The sequence below is a fragment of the Nicotiana tomentosiformis genome, chromosome 6 (assembly GCF_000390325.3).
Source record: "Nicotiana tomentosiformis chromosome 6, ASM39032v3, whole genome shotgun sequence".
Lineage (NCBI taxonomy): Eukaryota > Viridiplantae > Streptophyta > Magnoliopsida > Solanales > Solanaceae > Nicotiana > Nicotiana tomentosiformis.
Window position 1 is genome coordinate 50,668,327 of NC_090817.1, and position 8,827 is coordinate 50,677,153.

The window sequence follows — 8,827 nt, forward strand, 5'->3', positions numbered from 1 at the left end:
TTGTGCAGTTATACCTCAAATCTGCTCCGAGTAGCTGAAATTCGAGCAAGTCTATGGTAAACCGTTGGGACCAACTCCAAAATCTGCACAAGAAGTGCAGAGTGTAGTATCAGTACAACCGACCCCATGTACTGGTAAGTGCTGAGCCTAACCTCGACGAAGTAGTGACGAGGCTAAGGCGGGTCACTTACATTAACCTGTACGCAATATTAGTAACAACAAAAAATAATAGAAATAAATCAGGTAACTTATTTATAATAGTTAAAGCCAACTCAGCAATCATAACCAATTATCATTTTCATGAATTTTCATTGCAGCGTGCAACCCGCTCTCACAATATATTCACATTCAATTCTGTTACAACGTGCAATGTGCAACCCGCTCTCACAATATATTCTTTTTCAATCCTCTCATATAAATATTTTTAACCAGGTATATATATTGACTTTTAAATAAGTCTATTGCGGCGTGCAATCTGATCCCCCAAATAGTTACTTTTAATAAGTCTATTGCGGCGTGCAATACTATCCCCCAAGTATTGACTTTTAATAAGTGTTGCGGCGTGCAACCCGATCATCCAATATGAACTTTTTAATAAGTCTGTTGCGGCGTGTAACCCGATCCTCCAATATATCCATTTCAATCAATTTTGTTGCGGCATACAACCCGATCCTCCAATCTATCCATTTAACAATTCTTATAGAAGAAATTTTCCCAATAAATGCAACAATTAATATAAAGTTATAAGACAATAATCATACAATAATTATGATTAAATTATGAAACAAACAATGACAAATAGCAAATTATTATAGAAATCAGGGAGAAAATAGGTAGTTTAATATTTAATATACTAAATGTCAAATAACAATTAAGACACATAATTCAAATAGCATGTAACAATTAATGCAGGAATTCAAGAATTAATATTTGACAAAGAATAAGAGAGAATCAATTATTATAATAATTAATTTATGATTTTTCCAGTAATTATGCAAACAATTAATTTGACGACGTATAGACACTCGTCACCTCACCTATGCGTCGTTCACATGCATTTCACATAACAAATAGTTTAAGGGTTCTATTCCCTCATGTCAAGGTTAACCACGACACTTACCTCGCTTTACAAATTCCAATCAATTACTCAACCACAGCTTTTCCTTTTAAATTTGTCTCTAAAAGCTTCAAATTTATTCACAAATAATTTGATATATTCAATACGAATCATAGGAATTAATTCCATATGAATTTACTAATTTTTCGGATAAAAATCCGAAATTCATTAAAATATTTGACAGTGGGACCCACGTCTCAAATCTCGAAAAAACTTACGAAATCCGAACACCCGTTCTGAGATGAGTCCAACCATACAAAAATTATCCAATTCCAATGTCAAATGGACCTTCAAATCTAAATTTTTCATTTTTGGAAAGAGAAATTTAGATTTATTCAATACGAATCATAGGAATTAATTCCATATGAATTTACTAATTTTTCGGATAAAAATCCGAAATTCATTAAAATATTTGACAGTGGGACCCATGTCTCAAATCTCGAAAAAACTTACGAAATCCGAACACCCGTTCTGAGATGAGTCCAACCATACAAAAATTATCCAATTCCAATGTCAAATGGACCTTCAAATCTAAATTTCTCGCTTTTGGAAAGTTTTGCAAAAATTTAAATTTCTTCCATCTAAATCCGAAATAAAGGATTCATGTAGGCATGGATTCATGAAATACAATCACTATATGATAAAGAACACTAACCCAGTTCGAAATCGTGAAAAACTCCTTTGAAATCGCCCCTAAACCGAGTTCTAATTAAGGGTTTGTGAAAAATGGAAAAAATCCCGTTTTGGTTCTATTTTAAGTCACGGGCGTCAGGCCTTCTTCGCGTTCGCGAAGGGCCGGTCGCGTTCGGGATGAGTAGCACCCGTGGCTTTCATGTTCGTGAGTCCTCTTTCGCATTCACGAAGGCTTTTTTCCCTCTGGCCTTCGCGTTCGCGTGCCAGTGCTCGCGCTCGCGTAGAAGGACGACTGACCCCTCCCCCAGGCCTCTAAAGCTTCGCATTCGCGTTGAGCTGGTCGCGTTTGCGAAGGGTAAAGTCTCCATAGCTTCGCGTTCGCGACCCAATCTTCGCGTTCGCGAAGAGAGAAAATTCGTCTTGCCCAGTTTGCTCTTCGCGTTCGCGAGAGTACATTCGCGAACGCAATGAAGGAAATACCATAAGCTTGGAGTTGCAGAAAACCAGATTTTTCTAAGTTCAAAATCATCTCGTATCCTATCCGAACCTCACCCGAGCCCTCGGGGCTCCAAACCAAACATGCATACAAGTCCTAAAACATCATACGAACTTTCTCGCGCGATCAAATCACCAAAATAACACCTAGAACTACTAATCAGACGCCAAATCAAAGGAAATTTTTAACCAAACGTCTGAATCTCGTCAAATCAACTCTGATTCTCACCAAATTCGGCAGACTAGTCATAAATATTATAGGGGACCTATACTGGGCTCTGAAACCAAAATACGGACCCGGTGTCAATAAATCCAACATCAGTAACTTCTTAAAAATCTTTAAGCTTTTATCTTTTAATTTTTTATTAAAATTCCATATCTCGGGCTAGGGACCTCAGAATTCAATTCCGGGCATACACCCAAATCCCAAATTATGATATGGACCTACCGGAATTGTCAAAATAGTGATCCGGATCAGTTTGCTTAAAATGTTGACCAAAGTCAACTCAGTTGAGTTTTAAAGCTCTATTTCATATTTTAATCCGTTTTTCACATAAAAACTTTCCAGAAAATTATATGGACTATGCACGCAAGTCGAGGAATAATAAATGGTACTTTTCGAGGTCTTAGAATACAGAATTACTTATTAAATTTAAAGATGATATTTTGGGTCATCACATAAAATGAGATTATAGACTAAAACACTGATATTCTTCATGATGTAGATCATAGCTTTCTAAATGTCGGCTTATCCACCCATCTTCGACATTTCTTAGGTTCATGTTGCTCTTCAATCCCAATACATAGAGAAACCTATGACCCGACATGATGACCAACAATATGGGCTTTCGTCCAGCGAATGGCAACTTAGTAAGCTTGTAACATCCTCGAGCATTAGTGTTAGCTCATAATTGACAAGCTTGAAAATCGCTTTAGCTGGATCCCATAATTCTATCAACAACCTGGTAAGCACTCTATCGGCTTAGACGTTCATCAACTTAGTCAGTGCTCCAAGATGTGTCCTAATTCTATCTCCGTGTGCTCGCTGGATGCTTCTCCATCACTATTTCACCTTATGGGGAGCTCCCATGACTATACTAATTTAAGATATGTTGTGGTTATTTCCAACTAAGAGGGGAGAAAAGGCTAGGTAACTGTTTTGCTCTAAATCCCTGGTGTCTTAATCTGGATTGATTTGTCATTTAACAGAAGTCATGTCGTTAGGTGCATGACTCGTTGACATTTGGGCAGCTTTCCTACTTGTGAGTCAATGCCAAGGATCGACTCACCTAGGGTGTATGCATCATGACCTATATTTACTAAGAGTAGAGTGTTTCCTAAACTTTGGAGTTGGACTGATTAACTGCGAGACGACATGTTAGTTAACCTTACAATGTCGTTCTCTAAAACTAGAGAGGTTTATAAAGAATGTTTGGAGGGGTGAAAAGACAACCCTCGCATGATTCGCGTGTGATTGTGTACGTCCATGACTCGATAGTAAAATGTGATGACAATCTATAAAAGCAGTAACAAGTAATTGTGGTAAATTAGTGATAACATCAGGAATAAAGCAAGTAAACACATAATTGCAAATTATGAAGTCATGTAAACATATAGTGAAGTTCAAGCAAATAGAATATAATCCACAAATTTTAAAATCTAGCCTAAGTCTGCTAAGGCTAGAACCTAAGTGTATAATCTCCAGCAAAGTCGCCATGTTGTTGCACCCTATTTTGCACAGGTCAAAACAAAATACAACTTGTTGTTTCCCTGAAGTTGATAAAAGAAGAGTCGCCACCTAATATTTAAAGGTATATTAGGATACCTATAAGTCTATAAAGATTATTATCTTAATGATCCGCTATACCAGTGAGAATCCGGGTAAGGGTTCTAGTTATTCTAAGGGGAAGGTGTTAGGCATCCCTTAAAATCTACGTTAAGTAGTTCCTTAAACATAGGCTAAATACGGGAAAAAGAATGATTTACATCCTAGTTAATTTAAAAGTCATTAAGCGGGTCTATGTGAAAATTTACCTAAAATGATGAAGTATTTGTTCAAAAATGGGTCCATGATCTTATCAAAAGAAAATGTTTGGTTTAAAATAATGTTGTGCGGTTTATTTGAAAAATGAGGACTTGTTTCAAAGATGCAAGTTTCTGTTGATGTTCAATCCTTTCGTCATCCAAAAAAAATGTGAAAATGAGTTTTACCTTGACCGTTTTTGAACTTATTTGATATGAGTTATTTTGATTTTTCAAAGTGACTATCCATCTTTGTGAAATCTGGGTTTGACTTGCATTGTAAAATTGCTATCCTTTCCAAAATAATTTACCATCGAATATTTCCTAAGTGATTCATTTGGAGTCTTTTTCAAAAATCCCTTTTCGCTTGAACCCATTGGACTCTGCAAACGCCTTAAAGAAAAATAGATGAAACTTGTTAGGAAAATCAAGTGAAGAAAAAGAGTCTAACTGATGAACCAAAACAGTTGGGATATATTCAGATTTTAAAAGTCATTAGCTTTTGAAGTAATGAGTTATCTAAGCTATGGTACCCTTTATTCTATGAGATTTAATTACCCTATGATTTTTTCTAAACAATCACAATAAATAAAAAATCATATGATATTAGTGTTAGTTCCACAAATACAACATATAAACATGAATGGGCTTATAGCAGCATTGAAATAAAGTAAGGGAAGGGGCTGGACTCTGTGTTGGGCTGAAAACAGGTCAGATCCAATTTAAATTTTAAGCAACAACGGGCTTCAGCGAATAGTGACTGCAAATGAAGGAGAGGGTCCAGCTTAGTTGCTATGGCCAGAGTTCACCGTGAACTGCACAGGCCCAATGGTTCATGCAAAAGAAGAAAAGCCAATTCTTTTAGTACAATATGTAGGAAACAATAATAAAACATATCATGAACATAATTATGGTCTGAAATGACATAAATAAATCTATTTTTGTTTGTGACAACCCCGTAGATATTAGTCAAGGTCAACTACTACTAGCTAGAGTGAACCAAATCTACTTACAAGATTGCCCTATAAACCTCATACACTTGAGAGTTCACAAGGGCCTCGTGGACCCCGGGCAGTGCTTGTGTTAGGGAGGACCCCCCTGGTGGTAGAATTAGGTTCACAACATAAACTTTTAGTCATTGAGCCTTGTTCTTCCATAGAGGTTTAAACACAAACCAAGATCCCAATACCTTGAGAAAACAGAATATTCAGAACATCAAACAAACACAAACACAAAACATTTCTTTCAACACAGAAGGCCTTAAGCCCCCGTGAACATGGCAAGCTTATGAACTAAGTAGATCACAAATATTCCCAATCAATTAAATTTATATCACAGTCAGTTAGACAAAGAATCATTGAAGGATTAGAGCATTAGCACATGCTTCAAATCCAAAGTATCCTTAGTAAATGATCATTGTTAAAGTACATGATGGAAAGATATATCATCACACAGGACCTTAGGGATGTTAAAAGACTTCAAAAAGCTTCAGAATAAACTCAGAATTACTTTACATATCATGGCATTTTCATGATCTTCCTAGGACTCACTATTTTAGCCAAACAAGATCAGAAGCAAGTCACAAAATGAAGGCTGATAGTCAGTTATTCTCATAAGTACATTTACCACATAAAAGACACTTTAAATTGTTCAATGTCAATCAAAACACTTATCTAATTTGTCAATAAAATTGACAGGAAGCTTGTATCCAAACACATACTTATCCTCAGGGTCAAGGGTCTAATACCTCACAAGAATATGATTAGCCATGGTTTTTTTAAACAGGTTTAGATCATCAAAACAAAACCATATGACACCAGACCAAACTCAAATAGTCCCACACAGTAAATAGGTATATAGTTGAGAGATCATCCACTTCATTGCATATGAAGTAACCTAAGCTAAACATTTAGACAGTAGAATTAACCTCACAAGAAATCGCACTAACATAGGTGACAACAAGAACGATTCAACATGATAAAGTAGTTAGACTTAGTCCCAAATTGAACCCTATAGGCATGGAATCTATAATAGTTTGTAGTGAAGGAAAAAGCATTTAGTTGAATCATCAAGCAGCCTAGATCAAAAGTACTCAACCAATAGGCTAGGTAGTATTGCCTCAAGTCAATTAAGGTATTCTAGATATAGTCTTCATAACCATAAATAGTAAGTAGGATAAAATATTAGCATGTGTGGTTGCAAGTTAACAGACATTTAACTTAATGAAAGTATGATTACCTCTAAACCATAAATGGAACATGTTAAAACAAGTGCTTAAATCTTATCACATACTATATGTTAATATCAACATAACATGATGTACAAGGATCACTGCCTACAAGACTTCAATTTACTAAGAATGCTAACCTAATAAGACACACAATGCTATCAAGTAACTAAGCAAGACATTGTAAGAACCTAAACGACTAACAACAAAGAACCAGTAGCTAAGCAGAAATAAACATGGGAAACAAGATTCAACTGTCACCAAGAAATATTTGTTGGCTAAGCAGAACAACATAAGAGACAAACACAATTGTTAATAGTGAATGCCGATTAGCTAAGGAGAAAACAACATGAGCAGCAAAACACAAATGTCAATGAAAGATATATATTGGTTAACATAATATCATAAGAGAGAGCAGAAACATTGTTAATAAAGAAATATCAAATAGCTAAGTAGAAATAATATGAGAAAAGCTACAAGCAATTCAGACTTATTAAAACAAAATCAGAGGTTTACTGACCTTTCTAGGGGAAGCAAATCAGGTAATTACTCCATACCATTAAGAACCTGTGCAACCAACTCCAAACGATTAAGCTCGAACATAATACGAAAAAGAAAAAAAAGAACTCAGACAAGTCTACTTAAGACTTAAAGGGAATTCAATTGTAGTGCATTTACTATTATTCGATTGTAGTTGTGTGTGTTGGTGAGAGAATTAAAGCATGATATATAGAGCCAAGATTGGGGCTTTAGGGTTTTGAGTTTAAGATTCAAAATTAGTAGAAGACACTGAATATCAATGAACACTGATGAGACATCTTATGACGAAATCAAAGTAAAAATAAGAAATTAGAAGGGAAAATAGACTAAAGATTTTACCAATTCAGAGGTGACTACCGGACTAGCCGTTTGAAGCCAATGGACCTCCAAACAAAGCATTTACCTAGAGGTCCCTGCATTTGACCTGTGGGCTATCAACCGTCACGATGAGGTCAAGATTCTTTCGAATCTATGGATGCATGTGATGCCTTAATGGAGATTTGAACGAATGAATGCGGTGATGAAGGGTATGATGATGAGATTCTTTGTCTTTCATGTTTGGGTGTAGGGTTTCAGGAGTTGAGATTTGTAAATGAATGATGGAAATGGGAAGTATTCGGCTAGATTCTCGGCTTATCAGGGAGAGTGGTTGTCTTATAGTTGTTTTCCAGTGCTCTTGCACACATTTGTGTAAGGTTCATGGATGACAGAAGTTGGAGAGGATGAGAGAAAAGTAAGAGGAAGGGAAAATGGGGGTGGCTGGCATAAGGAGAAATTATTAGGGTTAGGAGCGGTCTGGTGGGCTAAAAGTGAAGGGATGGATATGGGCCGTTGGATAACCAGATCAACAGCTCAGAATATTAGTCTAAAATATAAAATAAAAATGACATTTGAAGATAAAACAGGGGCCGTTGGATCATTGTGATCCAAGTTGGATCAGATAAAAGCATGGAGGAATTATAGTTAAAAGGGGAAATTGTGATTAATCTGGCCTATTGATGAATTTTATCAAAGGTCTTGATGCGTTGTGGTTGTTTTGTGAGGGGTTTTGGAGTGATGATGTGGCAGAATAGGATTGGTGGAGAGGAGATGGCATGGATTGCCAAGTAGGAGAGGGAAGTGTGGGCTTGGACAGGTTAGGTATGTTTTGGGCTGGTGTTTAGGCCGAGTGGATTGGGTATTGGAAGAAGTAGGCTGAAAATAAAATTAATCTTTTGGCCATTTCAATCAAAATCCACCAATTGCAATTGTAGCATGTTTTAAATCTTAAGCCTCCTTTTATAATTAAACTAATTAAACTTATTTAATCTCAATAAAATATAACAAATTATAATTAACAAATATATTATAAATTAATTATTGTCAGCTAACTTTATATTATCGAGATAATTAGATAAACAAAATAATTAAAATACTCGTACATTAAAATTATAAAAGCCAATTTTTATTAATTACAATAATAAAGGTAGTATAATTGTAATTATTTAAGATCAAATTATTAATATATAATTACAGGAATATAATTAATATTAATAACTATTATTAATACTATATTTTACTTATTATAATATTTATATTTCTAGAAAAATAGATAATCAAAATAATACTTTTAAAAACACCTTATTAAATCATTGTTGATCAACAAGCGTAAGAAGTTTAATTAGAAAATGGGAGAGTCAAAATTAGTCGTCAACAGCGTGGTCTATGCACCGTTCTCATAGAAGGTTCTGAGGCAGCACTTATTTGTGCATCGCAATCGCATGGGTTAGGCAGCAATCACGAAGAGTATTATC

General features: G+C 35.4%; 1 long non-coding RNA gene across 1 annotated transcript; it reads right to left on the reverse strand.

Annotated features, from left to right (window-relative positions):
• Positions 1-4,852: 4,852 nt before the first annotated feature.
• On the reverse strand, positions 4,853-7,881 carry LOC104116244 (uncharacterized). Its single transcript, XR_690816.4, has 3 exons — positions 7,374-7,881; positions 7,015-7,061; positions 4,853-5,082 (listed from the first exon to the last, which is right to left on the reverse strand). It is a non-coding gene; the product is annotated as an uncharacterized lncRNA (long non-coding RNA).
• Between the last annotated feature and the right edge of the window lie 946 nt (positions 7,882-8,827).